Source organism: Triticum dicoccoides, chromosome 4B (genome assembly GCF_002162155.2).
Source record: "Triticum dicoccoides isolate Atlit2015 ecotype Zavitan chromosome 4B, WEW_v2.0, whole genome shotgun sequence".
Taxonomy (NCBI): domain Eukaryota; kingdom Viridiplantae; phylum Streptophyta; class Magnoliopsida; order Poales; family Poaceae; genus Triticum; species Triticum dicoccoides.
Window position 1 is genome coordinate 351,613,163 of NC_041387.1, and position 7,501 is coordinate 351,620,663.

The following is a 7,501-nucleotide window of genomic DNA, read 5'->3' on the forward strand; positions in this document are numbered from 1 at the left end:
GATGCCGTGGGCAAAGCCAGAGGATGAGGGCTGGAGAGCTGGTAGGAGCCCTGAGTCGTGATGCTCAGGCACCCCCCTTTAACGCGCAAGCTTGGTTAGATGTCGATGCTCTACGTCCTCGGGTCCCGGCCCTCGAGCTGGTCTCAGCCGTTGCTGGTTTGCCGGGGCGCCATGCCATGGGCAAAGCCGGAGGGTGAGGGCTGGAGAGCCGGTAGGAGCCCTGAGTCATGATGCTCAGGCACCCCCCTTTAACACGCAATCTGCCGACATCAAGGAAGAAGAGGTGCCACGGACAGGCACCAAATAACAAGCATGATGGGTCGAATGCATGGCCCGAAAATAAACGCAAGAGGGGTACACGTCGCTGGGTCTGACCCGAGCGACTTGGGGATGATGCAGCCCGAGGAGCGCCCCCAACAAAGTAAGCTAAAAACACGAGCAAAAGGGATACACGCCGCAGGGACGGACCCACGCGGCCTGGGAATGATGCAGCCCTAAGGGCGCTCCCAGATGGAAACGAAACTTGAGAGATGTCACCTGATAGTGTTGGCGGCAAAGGGGTGTTGAAGTAGCAGACGTAGTGGGCTGCGGGAGCCGATCTTCACGAGCCCCAAGGCCCAGGAGCCTCGGTAGGCTTCGGAGGCGCTGGTGGCTCCTCGCGGACCATCTCCATCTCCGCCAGGACTGCAGAACGCCTGGCCTCCTGAGCCTCCAGGATGCTCCTGATGAGGCGCTGGCGCACCGCAGCCACGTTCGGCAAGTCGTTGGGCATGCGAACGTAGCTATGGGGTGGGCCTCCGCAGCGCCCCACACGTGAGGGCCAGAAGCGTTCCTGAGAGGTGACTCAGTTGAGCCCTGGGATGTCGATGCAGACGTGCAGCCCGCCATCCTCACCTGGATGAGGAGCTGTGGCGGGTAAGCGGCGGCCGCCACTCATGACTCTTGACTCCTGCAACTCCTGTGTGATCTGACTGACGAACTCTTGAGGGTTTGGCTCTCCTTGCTTTGCTCCTTCCTGAGGGAAACGTGTTCTGAAACATGCCTCCAAGTGGTGCCCAAGCGCCTCCCTCGTGACCTTAGCAAGGTCGATGGCCCTCCAGGTGGGAGCCCCCGAGCCCTGCTTGAGGAGGGCACTGGGCGCGCCTCCCTATGCGACAGAAGGAGGTGCCCCCTGAGCAGGCGCAGATCCTGAGGGGCCTGCCTCCTGAGGGGTCGGGCCTGGCGATGTCTTCTTCTTCTTGGGGGCGGTCTCAGGGAGTCTTCTGCTCCTGCGATCTGGGTCTTCAAGTGACGCGGCCTGAAAAGCTCGTTCCAGGGAGCACACCGCATCTCTTTCTTCACAAGGCACCGTGATGACTCCGCCGCTTCCTGGCATGTTGAGGACGTTGTAGCCGTGATGAGTCACGACCATGAACTTGGCGAGAGCTGGGTAGCCGAGGATGGCGTTGTACGGCAGGCGAATGTGGGCAACATCGAAGTCGATGAGCTCGGTGCGGTAGTTGTTGCGCGCCCCGAAGGTGACAGGGAGGCGGACCTGCCCAATTGGAACTGTGGCGCCGTCGGTGACTCCGGAGAAAGGCTTGGTTGGCTAAAGCTGATCGTAAGGCACTTGGAGATTGTTGAATGTCTCTATGGACAGGACGTTGAGCCCTGCCCTGCCATCGATGAGGGTCCTGGTGACTTGCACGTTGCTGCTGACTGGGGAGCAAAGCATTGGGAGGACTCCGGCTATGGCCGCGCACTTGAGCTGATCCGCTGAGCTGAACATGATGGCGCATGCCGACCACCTAAGGGGGCGCGTGGCCTCAAGCTTGGGGAAAACTACATTCACTTTGCGGGTGAACTGCTTGAAGATGCGTTGAGAGGCTGGGGCTTGAGCTCCGCCCAGGATGCAGGCGATCGCGCGCGGCCCCTGGAAACCCCCAGCCCCATCGTCCTGATGATGGTCCTCATTTCTCCTTGGCTGCAGCGGCAGTGGAGGGAGGCCTACGTTTCCTTGTGGGAGATCCTCGCGAGGCCGATCCCTCCAGTCTCCCTCGCGAGGCTGATCCTGCCAGCGATCCTCGCGAGGTCGGTCGCGCTACCCTTGGTGAGGGCCGCGGTCTTCCCAGCGTCCTGTGTTCGTTCCTCCTCCTCGGCCGTATCCGCGATCGTTGCGGTCGGGGCGTTGGCCGACCCTTCCTTCTTGCACGGCTCACTGCTCTTGGCATTCGTTGGTGTTGTGGGTGTGGAGGTCGTGGTACACACAGTACCGGCTGCCCTTGAAAGACTCGGGCTGATCTCTACCCCGCTTGGTGTCTGGTTCTGCCGCGAGCACGGCAGCCCCCTTGCGCTTCACGTCCTTGGCCTTGGATTTCTTCTCTTCTGGGTCGGTGGCTGGCAGCTCGAGGAGGGAAAGGCGCCCTTCCTCAGCCCTGGCGCATTTGGTTGCCAAGTTGAACAGCTCCAAGGAAGTGCACAGATCTTCATGCATCGCCAGCTCCTCCTTCATCTTGACATCGCGCATGCCGTCGGAGAAGGCTGAGATGATGGCCTCCTCGGTCACCTTGGGAATCATGAGACGTGCGTTGTTGAAGCGCTGGATGTACTTCTGCAGGGTCTCCCCTGGTTGCTGCTTGATGCGGCGCATGTCCCTCACGGCAGGTGGCCGGTCGCGAGTACCTTGGAAGTTGGCGATGAAACGGGTGCGCATCTTGTCCCAGGAGGAGATCGTTCCTAGTGCCACGTTCAGGAGCCAGGTGCGGGCCCCATCATTGAGTGCCATGGGAAACCAGTTCGCCATGACCTTCTCGTCCCCGTTGGCGGCTTCGATGCCCAGCTCGTAGAGCTGGAGGAACTCCGCAGGGTCGGCCGTGCCGTCGTAGCGAGGAGGCAGGTCTGGCTTGAACTTGCAGGGCCACACGATGCTGCGCAGCCCGACGGTGAAGGTGCGTCATCCTGCCGTGACCAAGGGAGGCCTCTGGTGACGGGGAGCTTGGTCTTGCGGGCCCCCATGCACTGCAGCTGGGAGCAGCGCAGGGTCTTGGCGCGCTGGGACAGGAGCGTGGTCGTGACAGACCGGAGCAGGCAGCACTCGGGCAGCTTCTTGGGGACAAGGAACCTCTTGGCAGCTCCGCTCTTGCTACGCTGGCGCCGGACGGGGTGGGTTCCGTCCAGGGGCGTGCCTTGGGGCCAGGGCGCCTTCTTGAGGAGGAGGCGGCTGAGGCGCCCCCGGAGCTTCATTGCCCGCGCAGGGCTGGGCGCGGTGCAGCGAGAAGGACGGCGCGGGGGAGCCCCCTACGGCGTGGACGAGCTCGGCGACGCGGTCGAGCCACTCTTCATAGACGTCGTTGACGGGGCAGTAGCATAGGAGCTCGTTTGCCGCGATGAGCGCAGCTCGAGCCTCCATGGCCGCGTGGGGCGCGCGGGACGAAGAACCAGCCGGGGCGAGCGAGGGAGTGGCAGTGCGACCGTCTTGACTCATGGATGGATGCTGGGACGATGCCTGCTGCTCGTTCCCCACCGGGCCGGTGGCGGCGTTGATGGTAGGCGACAGGGAACGGTGGGGGTGGCCACCGACGGGGGCCGTCTGGGCGACGCGGGAAGCGAGAGCGGCTCGGCGCTCGGCGCGGGCCCGGCGAGCGTCTGACATGGACGCGATGGTCGGTGAAGAACAGGGCGGCGGAAGGCGAATTCCGGTGCACCCCTACCTGGCACGCCAAATGTCAGATTTCGGGTTCTGGCAGACCCTCTAGGTTCGAACTCTGGGGTGCGCGCGGAGGTTTCACCCTCTACCTACCTGCACCTCACCACCTCGCTATGATCTAAGCAATCAAAGGAACAACACAAGGGACACGGAGTTTATACTGGTTCAGGCTACCATTATGGTGTAATACCCTACTCTAGTATGTGGTGTGGTGGATTGCCTCTTGGGCTGATGATGAACAATACAAGGAAGAACAGCCTCGCGAGGGTCTGTTCTTGGCTGGTGCTATGAACTACTAGGGGGAGTTCAGTCGCTCTCTCGATCGATCGGTCCGTTGAGATCTCGTCCCCCTACCTTGTGGTGGCTAGTCCTACTTATAGGCAAAGGCCCTGGGCCTCCTCCCAAATATCGAGCGGGAAGGGCGCCAACAATTGGCCATTTTGAAGGGTAACATCTAGTACACTTATCCTGACTAAAGTTGGTCCTCGCCTGCCAAAGGCTCTGGTGGTGACGCCGGCTTGGGCTCCATGATGACCTCCATCCTGCTGTTCTGCTGGTCTTGGTCTTGTTGCACCGAAATGGATGCCTTTGCTTGATGCTCTCGCCTGCGCTTGCTCCCTTTGCACCAAAGAGGAAAGAAGGACACTGCGCGGGCTGGCGCCCGCCTGGCGCCCTTGGTCGTCATGGCTTGCGTCATGGGCACCTCATGAGGTACCCCACCTTAATCTCTCCGCCTCCTCGCGAGCCAGCCTGACGAGGCCGTGCCTGAGGAAGCCTCATGTCGTCTGCCCCGCGAGGCTTGTCCCCTCACGAGGGTCTTGAGCTCGTGCTGATGAAGATGGGCCATGCTGGGCCGCCCCTTGAGCCACGCCGCAGGCCGTAGGCAGGCAAGTCTGGGGACTCCCGTTCCCAGAACGCTGACAATCATTCTTGGATGTTTTACAATCATTTTATATCATTTTTTGGTACTAACCTATTGACATAGTGCCCAGTGCTAGTTGCTGTTTTCTGCTTGTTTTTTACATTGTAGGAAATCAATACCAAACGGAGTCCAAAAGCAGCGAAACTTTTTGTGGTTTTTTTCTGTACCAGAAGACACCTGTTGGTCCAAAGAAGTACAAGAGGGGTGCTGCGAGGGGAGCACAACCCACTAGGGCACGCCTAGGGACCCAGGCGCGCCCAGGTGGGTTGTGCCCACCTCGGTGGCCTGCCGCACCACCTCTTTGCTTTATAAATACCCCAATATTCCAGAAACCCTAGGGGAGTTGACGAAAATCAATTCCAGCCGCGCAAGTTCCAGAACCACCAGATCCAATCTAAACACCATCACGGAGGGGTTCATCATACTCATTGGTGCCTCTCCGATGATGCGTGAGTAGTTCATTGTAGACCTACAGGTCCGTAGTTAGTAGCTAGATGGCTTCCTCTCTCTCTCTCTCTCTCTATTGATTCTCAATACAATGGTCTCTTGGAGATCTATATGATGTAACTCTTTTTGTAGTGTGTTTGTTGGGATCCGATGAACTTTGAGTTAATGATCAAATCTATGTTTTTATCCATGAATGTTATTTGAGTCTTCTTTGATCTCTTACATGCATGATTTCTCAGAGCCTCATATTTCTTCTCTGATATTTGGGTTTTGTTTGGCCAACTTGATCTATTTATCTTGCAATTGGAAGAGGTGTTTTGTGATGGGTTCGATCTTACGATGCTTCATCCCAGTGACAGAAGGGGAACCAACACGTATGTATCATTGCTATTAAGGTTAACAAGATGGGGTCTATTTCTACATAAATAGATCTTGTCTACATCATGTCATCATTCCTATTGCATTACTCTATTTTTCCATGAACTTAATACACTAGATGCATGCTGGATAGCGGTTAATGTGTGGAGTAATAGTAGTAGATGCAGGCAGGAGTCAGTCTACTAATCTTGGACGTGATGCCTATATAATGATCATTGCCTGAATATCGTCATGAGTATTTGAAGTTCTATCAATTGCCCAACAGTAGTTTGTTTATCCACTGTTTGCTATTTTTCTCGAGAGAAGCCACTAGTGAAACCTACGGCCCCCGGGTCTCTTCTTTAATATATTTGCCTTCGTGATCTATTTCATTTGCTTTTTATTTTCAGATCTATTAATCCCAAAATGCAAAAATACCTTGCTGCAATTTTTATAATTTATTTAATCTCGCGTTCCCGCGAGATCTGTTTATCCAATCTACTACAATTTTACCTATCTTTTTACCCGTGAGGCATTGACAACCCCTCTCTTACGTGGGGTTGCAATTATTTGTTCTTTGTGTGCAAGATCTATTTACGTGGTGTTGCGTGGTTCTCCTACTAGTTCAATAACCTTGGTCTCATCACTGAGGGAAATACCTACCGTTGTTGTGCTGCATCATCGCTTCCTCTTTGGGGAAATACCGACGTAGTTCAAGCAAACATCAGTTACCTCAACGGGGATATGCATGTGCCAAACAATAAGAATATCATATTTCTTTTTGATAGTGGGAATAGGGAATTCAAGACCTCCAATAGTAATTGTTGAAATTTTCCAATAGAGTTGATACTATTCACTCGAGGTTGTTACTTTGGAAAGTCTATCGTATGCTCATTACCATTAACATGAAAAGTGACATTACCTTTATTCTAATCAATAACAACCCCTGCAGTATTCAAAAATGGTCTACCAAGGATTATAGGCATATTGTCGTCCTCGAGTATATCAAGAATAACAAAGTCCGCTAAGATAGTAATGTTTGCAACTACAACAGGTACATCCCCACAAATACCGACGGGTATAGCAGTTTATTTATCAGCCATTTGCAAAGAGATTTCAGTTGGTGTCAACTTGCTAAAATCAACTCTACAATATAAAGAGAAAGGCATAACACTAACACCGGCTCCTAGATCACATAAAGCAGTTTTAACATAGTATCTTTTAATGTAGTAAGGTACAATCACTACAAAAAAATACACTTCCGTGATGATACGTGTTTGTCACAGTAGGTCGCGTTTTTTGTCATGCATGTACATCCATGACAAATTGATGACAGAATCAAGATAGTCATACCTGTGCTGTCGTAGAAGTGTTCCATGACATTACCAAAATTATCATCACGGAAGTGTCCACTTCCATGATGATAAATCGCGCGTCACAGAAGTGCTTTCGTCAAGGGTGACCGACACGTGGCATCCACCATAACGGAACACCGTTAAGCTATCGGGTCGGGTTTTGGATCCGATAACCCGTTAACAGCCCCGACCAATGGGGATTTTCCACATGTAAAATCATCATTGGCCGGAGGAAACACGTGTCGGCTCACTGTTGGGACAGATGTCATCCACTCATTGGACAGAAGGTGCCTATGATACGTCGACACGTGGCACGGCCCAACAGAGGCCCATTCCTTTGAAAAGGACAGCCCGTTTGACTTGGTCAAAAGGTGGCGGGCCGGCCCATGTAAAGCCTGTTAATGGCCTGTTCGCATATAGCCCATTTACAACCCGCTAACCCAAGGCCCGTTACGCCCTATCCAAATTAGGCCCAGTAGCATCATCTGGGCCACCCAATATGATTCCAGCCCGTTTTCACTTCTGGCCCATGTATGGACCATGACGTCTTTCGGCCCATATGAGGCCCTATGTAACTCTTGGCCTATTAAGGGCCCGTGGTGAAACTGGCCCGTAACGAATAGTGTATTACTTTACACCCATTAATGACCTGTGGTGAAACTGGCCTGTAATGAACAGTGTATCACTTTATACACATTAAGGGCTCGTTATTCCGTTGGGCCGTCTCCAGCCCAT